This window comes from Rhamphochromis sp. 'chilingali', assembly GCF_963969265.1.
Source record: "Rhamphochromis sp. 'chilingali' genome assembly, chromosome: 5".
NCBI classification, from domain to species: Eukaryota; Metazoa; Chordata; class Actinopteri; order Cichliformes; family Cichlidae; genus Rhamphochromis; species Rhamphochromis sp. 'chilingali'.
Genome location: NC_137932.1, coordinates 37,838,508 through 37,848,622, shown reverse-complemented (window position 1 = coordinate 37,848,622; position 10,115 = coordinate 37,838,508). Strand labels below are relative to the sequence as shown.

The following is a 10,115-nucleotide window of genomic DNA, read 5'->3' as shown; positions in this document are numbered from 1 at the left end:
AATTCACTGCGTGTCGTGCCCAGGGCTGGAGTGGGACAAAAAATCGGCACGGGCATTTTGACTAGAGACCGGCCCACCAGGTATTATAGGAAAAGCCATAAAGCCTTTGAATGAAAACAAACACTGTTTTGACAGTGATGTACACAGTCTTGTTGGTATATGTATGATTTCTATACGTTGTACATCAGATAAAAAGTTTGGTTGTAAGATTCAGATAATTATTTAATAAAAGCTAGACATTTTAAATGAGAATAAGAAAGAAAAGTATTTCTTTTGCCCCCCTTTCCCTGTTAATGCCCTACCTGGCCTCCTGGCAAAACTTTGCTAGAGCTGCCCCTGCACAGTTACCAGCTGTCAGCTACTTAGAAAAGGATCCTGGTGTCATTTGTCTCTCAGAAACAGCTCATAACTTTCCTTCAACTCATTCATGTCACCTAAAAGGTAAACCTGTTTCTCCATCACCTGTTCGGCTCTGATGATTCATCTTCATGTTTCGCTCTCACCAGATATCCAAACCGATACCATGACCAGCAGCTTTTACAGCTGTGGCTCCAGCAAATATCAAAGAGGGAGGGTTCCTGGGGCATGGAGAGTTCAGGGGGGTGACGCAGCAGATTTCTGTTGAGTCAGTGCTGAGATCGCTTCTCTTTCTCGATGACGCACGTAGGACTCATTTTCTTCACTCCTCCTCCGATGACACAGGCCCCGCTGTCTGAAGGTACAGGCCCAAATCTCTTAAGGAGCCCTGGCGGCACTTTCTCTGTTTCCAGCTTAAGTATGACATAATCTGATTCTTGGTCTTCAAAGTTAAAGACCATGGTAACGTTTACAAATTCATGCCAGTTAGGTGTGTTTGATTTAACCCAGTAGTCGAATAAGTGGGCGTAGGTCAAGATAAAGTTGTCAAATAGCACAAAGCCTGTGCCTTGCTTTATGAAGGAACCAGTTATGAGACAAACTGACTCGCTCAGTTCAAGCAGCAACATAACACTGCGAATTTCGGTAAAAGACTGTCGGCTCTTTCCAAAGGTCTCCTTCCTGTATTTCAGTGCTTCCAGAAAATAATTTTTAGGGAATCTACTCTCCATCCATCGTTTCAGACGCGGATACTGCTGACAAAGTAGATCGTAAACCTCCTTACGGTCAATGCTGCTGCCCGTTTCTTTGATTGCCATTTTTAGACTCAATCCGTTCTGCCGTGCTACATCTAAGACTGATGTCATTCCACTGCTGCGCTTTGCATTATTTGATGCGTGTGGAGGTTTCTACTGCCCTGGGATGGCTACATCTTTTATTTCCGTATCTGCTCCCTGTGGAAAACATATCTGGAATTTCTTATTGTCCTGACAATCTATTATGTCTGTGCACTCAGTCTTACGTTCGTTAACCAGCTCAAAGTAGCCCAGGTCATCGGTGAAGCGTCTGTCTCTTTTCAGAGCCTCGGCCGCAGTTATTCCCTTCTCCCCGTAAACACAAAGATACTTGAACTGTTTTAAAGCTTCATTTTTTAAAAAACTTTTCTCTTTTTTATGTCATTTAGTCCTCCCTTTGTACCGATGTAAAAGACAGAATAGCAATCTCTCGCCTTAACCATCTTCTTATATTTAATGAAAGGCCTCCGTGCAAGCTTGAACATGTTGCGTGTGCCGTCTGAACTGGATTTCAGTCTGAACTGATGTCCGTGTTGGTCCTGCAGAGAATCAGAGTTGGAAAAGTTGTTACTGTAGTAAAAAACAAAATGTATTGCATTTTGTTCATAATCTCTTTAAAGTCATGATCGTTTTTTTTATCGCTTTCACCGGAGTGGGTAAATGAATCTGCAAAGTTAAAAAAACTGATTTACATTTATTGTTTATTACTTTTATTGGACATCATCCGATCTCATTTATACACATTCAAGATATAAAGTGGAAAATATCCTTTTGTTTGCATTTGGAGACTCGGCATTTGAACCATCCCAAATATCTGGACCAGGGAACTCCTCAAACTGGTAAAAAGGTCAAGGACACAGTTACACGATTGCTAAACTAACCTGTTTTTGGATAAAAGAAAACCATATAAGCATGAGCCCTGGAATCTCGGTTTTTAAAAAAAGAAGCACTACCCAATACTTTTCTTCTGTTTAGTATACAGGAGTTGCTGCTCACACCCTGAGTTACACTGATGAGTCTGTCAGATGTCCCAAATGGGATGTCTGGCCGCACGCATACTCACGCCGGACACCTCCTGACCTTATTTCCACGAGCCTTCAACTCAGCTGCAAAGTGCTTACGGGGTCATTTTCCTTTTCATTAGAATTATCTGCCGTCATTCAGACATAAGTTGAGCAATGGTTTAACCAATTTTCCCTCAAAGGGATTAAACAGAACATAGGATGTAAGTTAAGGAAATATAAGTTTGACTATGGAGCACATCTCCTTCAGCGTTCACAATAATGGATTGCATTTCTCTCAGTCAACTGACTGTTTAGGGGGGAAAGCAGCTAATAGTGGGCTCTGTGTTTGCGGTTATTGTTTTTTTAATCACACTAGGAGTGAACAAAAGCAGAAAAAAAACCTATAAAGATGCAGACTGTGAAAGTCTGGTTTATACCATAATTTTTTTCACGAAGTCTATAACACTGTGCGGACTATTGGTAATACAAATATTGTAATTGGGGGAGATTTTAACCGGGTCAGGGATGTATTTTTGGATAAATCCTCCCGTCCTGGACTAAGTAAGGACCCTGTAAATGCTGCGGTGGACGTGATGTCAGAGGAACTGAGCCTGGTAGATATATGGAGACTTCTTCATCCTCAAGAAAGAGACTATACTTTCTTTTTGCATCCTCACTCAACCTACTCTAGGATAGATTACTTCTTGGTGTCTCGCTCTCTGGTGAGTCAAGCTATTGGGTCCTCTATTGGTAATATTGCTGTAACGGATCATGCTCCCATCGACCTTGTTCTTTCTGGTAATGATAATATCAAACCGTCACCTAGGTGGCGTCTGAATAACTCATTATTGAAGAATAAGGGTCACTGTGAATTGTGGCGGAGGCGTGGCCCCGGGCGCAGCTGCAGGGGAGGAGTGGAGCGGAAGGCTCAACGGGGCGGCGCCGCGAGGCTGGTAAGAACAGCTGATATTGTTTATGGACTAATGATGGTCTCCTCCGCTGTGTTTATAGTGAGACGAGGAGGAGCGGCCAAGGGAGATCAGCTGGGCTCGAGCTGTCAGACGGTGCGACTGAGTCAGCTGTCAAAATACAAATATATCAATAAACGTGGAAGTTGGCTATACCTGCCTGTGTGTGCGTGTGTCTGTGCTGGGTGTACTCTACATGAATGTATAAGGGAAATGATGAAGGAGTTTTGGTTGCACAATGAGGGCTCTATTGACGATGTTGGAATGACCTGGGATGCTTTCAAGGCCTACCTGAGGGAGCGTCTTATCCAGTATGGCTCCTTGATTAAAAAAGCTGAGAGGGACAAGCTGATGAAGCTGGAACAGGATATCAAGGAGCTCGAAAAACAGCACATGCTGCACCCAGAGAGGGAAGTGTGGAACAAATTAATTAAATTTACATTTGAGATGAATAGTATACTGCAGAAAAAAGCAGAATATGCAATGTTTGGCCTAAATCAAAAGTATTTTTAACAAGGGGAGAGAACAGGTAAAATGTTCACACAGTGTTAAGCAGGTAAAATCTAGCAACCTTATAACATCTATTTTTGTTCCTAGTAATAATAATAAGTTGACCACCAGTAAAAAAGAAATTAATGATGCTTTTACTAAATTCTATCAGGAGCTTTACACCTCCAATGGATTGGTGGAGGAACAGAGGCTGTCAGATTTCTTTTCTTCTATTCCCAGCCTGTCCGAAGACCAAAGAACTGTATTTGAAGGTAAGATCACACTAATTGAAGTTAAGCAGGCAATTGGTAGTCTTAGATTGGGCAAATCTCCAGGCAACGATGGATTTCCATCAGATTTTTATGAGGTGTTTGTGGGCGAATTAGCTCCAAGACTACTGTCGGTATATCAAGATGCGTTTCAAAGGGGGAGATTACCACTTGTATGCGATCGGCAGTGATCACGTTATTACATAAAAAAGGGAAAGACCTACAGCATTGTGGGAATTACCACCCAATTTCATTAATTAATGTGGACGAAAAGATTATTTCCAAGATACTAGCCTTTAGGCTTGAGAAGGTCCTTCCTTGTTTGGTGCATAGGGATCAGGTCGGTTTTGTGAAAAACAGAAGCTTTGCAGATAACTTACGTAGGTTATTGCATATATTCTGGAAGAGCAGGAATAATTTAGATCCTGTCGTCGCCTTCTCCTTAGATGCAGCGAAGGCCTTCGATAAAGTTGAGTATCCCTTTCTGTTTTATACGCTGAAGAGATTTGGTTTTGGTCCCATTTTCAGGCAGTGGATTCAGGTGGTATACACAGATCCAATGGCTACAGTTACTACCAATGGGATAATGTCACCCTCCTTTTTGTTAAGTCGGGGCACTAGACAAGGTTCACCCTTATCACCTCTCATTTTCGCCCTGTTTTTGGAGCCTTTGGCTATTGCACTACGTGAATGTAAGAAAATCAGAGGGGTGGATATGGGTCAAGAAGAACATAAAACTTTTTTGTATGCAGATGACATTTTATTGATTTCAAGTAACCCAGAACAGGCCGTTCCTGCAATTTCCTCAATTACTGATTCCTTTTCTGTAATCTCTGGCTACACCATAAATTGGTCTAAATCGGAAGTTATGCCCATTTCTAAATTGTGTCCTCCAGTCATTAGGAGCTCATGGCAGCTCAAGTGGATGCCCGAGGGTTTAACCCCTGGTCTAGATAACATAATGCAAGTAAATATCTCCCCAGTGATTCAAAACATTCGTCCGCTGTTGCAGAATTGGGTTAAAATAAATCTGTCCCTTTTGGGCGGAATTAATTTGGTGAAGATGATTATTGCTCCTAAACTTCAGTACTTTCTTCAAGTTACCTATAGCAGTCCCATATAATTTGCTAAAGCTTTATAATACATGTGTGTAGGGTTTTGTGTGGGCAGGCCAAAAGCCATCTTTTAATGGGTCCAAACTATATGCTGCTAAAGATAGTGACGGGTTGGCAATGCCCAAGATGGTCTGGTATCACTATGCTTTCTCCCTCTCTCAGTTAGTTAAGATACATAATTCCCTTACGGAGACGCCATCATGGGTTGCGTTTGAGGAAAGTCTTGTGGCTCCCTCATCTTTAGAGGCCTTCCTCACTCAGAGGTGAAGACCAGTACCATCTAAAAATCCAGTATTGGCTTTCATACAAGAGACCTGGTTTAGAGCTCACCAATTTACCAACATTAGCCCCTATCTTACCTCTAGAGCCTCTATCTGGTATAATAAGAAAATATTAATTGGTAAGAAACCGGTCAGGTGGGAGGCTTGGGCTAGGGCAGGTATCAATCGGGTGGGGGATTTATTTGGGCAGACTGGCATGAAATCGTTTGCAGAAATCAGACGAGAATTTAATCTGGATCCAAGGGAAATTTGGAGGTTTTTTCAACTTAGATACTGTATTAAAACCATTTTGAATAATAACCCAGACCCTCCATCTAGTATTCAGGAGATGTTTGCAGCTACTGGCATTAATAGAATCAGGGCATCCAAATTCTACAGGATCTTCAGAGAGGCGCACTCTCCCAATTTGGGGGGGCTGAGGCAGTGCTGGGAGAAGGATCTGGGAATTCAGATTTTAGAGGACAGTTGGAAGAAGCTGGTTTCATCATGGTATGTTTGCTCACCTGAAACACAGTCTCAACTTATCCAGTACAAGTTGCTTCACAGAAATTACTGGACTCCCAGTAAATTAGTCAGGCTGAAGCTTGTGGATAATGACACCTGTTGGAAATGTCATGAGGAAGCCGGGACCCTAGTTCATATGTTGTACACATGCCGGAAAAATGATTATTTGTGGGACGGGATCATTAACTTGGTGAATGATATTTTTAAACTTAATCGTTCGAAGTCTCCAGCTGTGTGTGTCCTGGGTCTGTTACCTGACAACAGTATCCTCTCCAGAAGACAGAGACTATGGATGCGTCTGGCTTTCATAACAGGATGCAGGATAATACTGAGGCACTGGAAGTCATCCAGCCCCTGTTCTCTCAGGGAATGGACTGAACAAATGTCTAAGATGGCATTATATGAACGGGTTGTGTAAAGAATTAAAGGGAGAGAAGATATTTTTGAGCAGGTCTGGGGTTTTTAGGCACCTGGGTGTTTTGCCCCTTTTGCTTTTGTTTTTGCTGGTGTTTTTTTGTTTGTTTGTTTGTTGGTCTTCCTTTTGGATTTCTTTAGTTATTGTTAGCCCTTATTTGTCGGTTGTTGTTAAGAAACGGACAGAGAACTGACAATATGATTATTCCTTGTTGTATATCTGTTAATGTTTCTGTCCATCCAAAACATGAATAAAAAAAAAAAGGAAAGACATCCGGTGTAAAAATCTGCCAAATCAAACATGTGGAGCTACCTGCTGTGGTGACCCTTGGTGAATATGGAACAGCTGAAAGAAGTTTATTTTTTCTTTCATCTATCTTTTTATCAAGCTTTGTTCCTCCATCATGGGTTAATATTGCCCAAACTGTGGGCACAAGGAACAATGCACACAATTAAGCACCTAATATGTAGTAACTGCCCTGCAGTAGTATTCTTAAAATAAAGGAGTCGAAGATGTTGTTATTGTAAATGAATCGAAGGGAAATATGGGAGTCACTGTATATTTCTATACAGCAATATTTGTTTACATCTATGCAAGATAAAGGGATGAAATTGACCATCCACTACCTGAATAACAAATCACACACATTTTTATCTATCTGTCAGCAGCGTGCACCTGACAATAACATGCATGCTTTTTGATATGGAAGGTAACTTTGTATTGTGGATGAATGCACCTTGCTTTAAAACCCAGCACATTTATATATTTATTTATCTGAAATTAAACTTATGATATTGTTCCTAATTACAGTAAACCTGGCTTCAGTCCATCAAATGATGCAATGTAACATTTATACTGTAAACATCACCATTTGGGGATGTCTAAAACGTAAACAGTATATGCCAACATATTTAATACAGATGTATTTTTCATTTTACTAGTGATGGGATTATTATGTAACTAGATTATTTTAAATAAAATTGCTTTGAAGTATGTATAGGCGTGTATATATCTACATTCATGCACCAGCTTTTTTTTGTGTGCTAGTTTTCACCGAGACATGGCTTAATGACAACATTCCGGACTCGGCCATACAACTGGAGCAGCTAGCATGCTACAGAGCCGACAGGGCTCTCGTAGACGGAGGTAAGACCCGAGGTGGCGGGGTCTGTGTTTACATCCGTGACGAGTGGTGTCGGGATGCCACTGTAGTACGCAAACACTGCTCATCACTGGCGGAGTTCATGATCGTGAAGTGTCGCCCTTTCTATTTGCCCAGGGAGGTAAGTTCGATCTTGTTGGTCGCTACCTATATACCTCCATCTAGCAACAACAGCGATAGAACGAACTGTATCAGGCCATCAGTGAGCAACAAACAGCACACCCAGACGGTTTCATCATCCTCGCAGGAGACTTTAATCATGCTGATCTTAAAACTGTTCTCCCAAAGTTTCATCAGCATGTACATTTTCCAACAAGGGGAGACAACATATTGGACTTGGTCTACACACAGGAAAAAGGAGCATACAAAGCCATCCCCCTCCCCCACATCGGCACCTCTGATCACCTCACTGTTATGCTAATGCCAGCATACAGACAGAGAGTGAAGGTCATCAAACCTGTTATGAAAGAGGTAAGAGTGTGGCCACAGGAGGCCACCTCTGCTCTTCAAGACTGCTTTGGGTCAACTGATTGGGACATATTCAAGGAAGCAGCCACCTACAATAACATCATAGACATCGAGGAGTACACAGACACGGTGAGCTCATACATCACCAAATGCATTGATGATGTAACACAGGTGAAAAGTATCACAACTCGAGCCAACCAGAAGCCATGGCTAACAGGAGATGTCCACAGGCTGCTGAAGGCCAGAGACAAGGCCTTCAGAGCTGGGGATGAAATAGGCCTGAGAACAGCGAGAGCCAACCTGTCCCGTGGCATCAGGAAAGCGAAACAGGACTACACACACAAGATAACCTCCCACTTCAATGATAGCAAGGATGCAAGAAGCCTATGGCAAGGCATCCAGGCTATTACAGACTACAAGCCTGTAGCGCGTAGCTGTGAGAGCGACACCACTCTGCTCAACAACCTGAACAGCTTCTTTGCACGATTTGAAGCACAGAACAACACACGCCCACAGAAAACACCACCACCTCCACACGACCAGCCTCTGTGCCTGTCTGCTGCCAGCGTGAAGAGGACACTCATCACCATCAACGCCCGGAAAGCAGCGGGTCCAGATAACATCCCTGGTAGTGTGCTGAAAGACTGCGCAGAGGAGCTGAAGAATGTCTTCACAGACATCTTTAACACCTCCCTGAGGCAAGCCACTGTCCCATCATGCTTCAAGACTGCCACCATCATACCTGTGCCAAAGAAACCATCCCCAGCCTGTTTCAATGACTACCGCCCCGTGGCACTGACACCCATTATTATGAAGTGCTTTGAACGACTAGTCATGTCACACATCAAATCCACCCTACCTCCCACCCTGGACCCACACCAGTTCGCATACAGAGCGAAACGATCCACAGAGGATGCAATCTGCTCTGCCCTCCACCCAGCCCTAACTCATCTGGACAAGAAAGACTCATATGTGAGAATGCTGTTCATAGACTTTAGCTCAGCATTCAACACCATAATACCACAACAACTCATCTGTAAACTGGACAGACTGGGCCTCAGCACCTCCCTCTGCAACTGGCTGCTGGATTTCCTCAGCCAGAGGCCTCAAGCGGTGCGTGTGGGCAACAAGGTCTCAAACAGCATCACCCTGAGCACGGGGGCTCCACAAGGCTGTGTGCTCAGTCCTCTGCTCTTCACCCTGTTGACACATGACTGCACACCAACCTACAGCTCCAACCACCTTGTGAAGTTTGCGGACGACACAACGCTGGTGGGGCTCATCACCAAGGGCGATGAGACCCACTACAGGAAAGAGGTTGAGCTCCTGACCACGTGGTGCAGAGACAACAACCTCCTGCTAAATGTCAGTAAGACCAAGGAGATTATTGTCAACTTCCAGAGAGGCCACACCTGTCACCCCCCATTGACCATCGACGGCGCTGCGGTGGAGAGGGTGAGCAGCACCAAGTTCCTGGGGGTGCACATCAGTGAGGACCTCTCTTGGACCACCAACACAGCATCACTGGCCAAGAAAGCACAACAGCGCCTCTACTTCCTGCGCAAACTCAAGCGGGCAAGTGCTCCACCACCCATCCTGACTACATTCTACAGAGGAACTATTGAAAGTATCCTCTCCAGCTGCATCACTGTGTGGGGCGGTAGCTGCACTGACTATAACAGAAAAGCTCTACAACGCATTGTGAGAACAGCTGAGAGGATAGTTGGTGTACCACTCCCCTCCCTGCAAGACATTTACACCACTCGCCTCACCCGCAAAGCCATCACAATTGTCAACGATGCAACCCACCCCGCGCACTGTCTGTTCAGCCTCCTGCCCTCTGGAAAGAGATACAGAAGTCTCCGCTCCCGCACTACCAGGCTCACCAACAGCTTCATCCACCAGGCTGTGAGACTGCTGAACTCTCTTCCCTCCCGGCTCCCAGCCAGCAGAATCACCAGATTGGCAGAAGTATAGTAGACAGATTGGACTCTACCCCCCCACACTCTCCAACAAGGAAACACTCTCTGAACCAAGAACTGAAAACATTCCTGACTTGCATTGCAATTGCACACACCTGCTGCTATATATATTTTTTTAGTATTCTTTTAGCACTATTTATATTATTATATTACTATTTATTATCTTATTGTTAGGGCTGTTTTTGTTTTTGTTGTGCATCTGCACCTTATTGTTGTCAATGCCTACGCATGGGACAGTGTGAAACGTAATTTCAATTCCTTTGTATGGCAAGTACATTTGAAGAAATTGATAAATAAAAGTATTCTA

General features: G+C 43.6%; 1 pseudogene across 1 annotated transcript; it reads right to left on the bottom strand.

Moving 5' to 3' along the window:
* Positions 1 to 626: 626 nt before the first annotated feature.
* LOC308397602 (serine protease FAM111A-like) lies at positions 627 to 1,636 on the bottom strand (annotated as a pseudogene). The gene has a single exon. The product of its transcript is annotated as a serine protease FAM111A-like (transcript).
* Between the last annotated feature and the right edge of the window lie 8,479 nt (positions 1,637 to 10,115).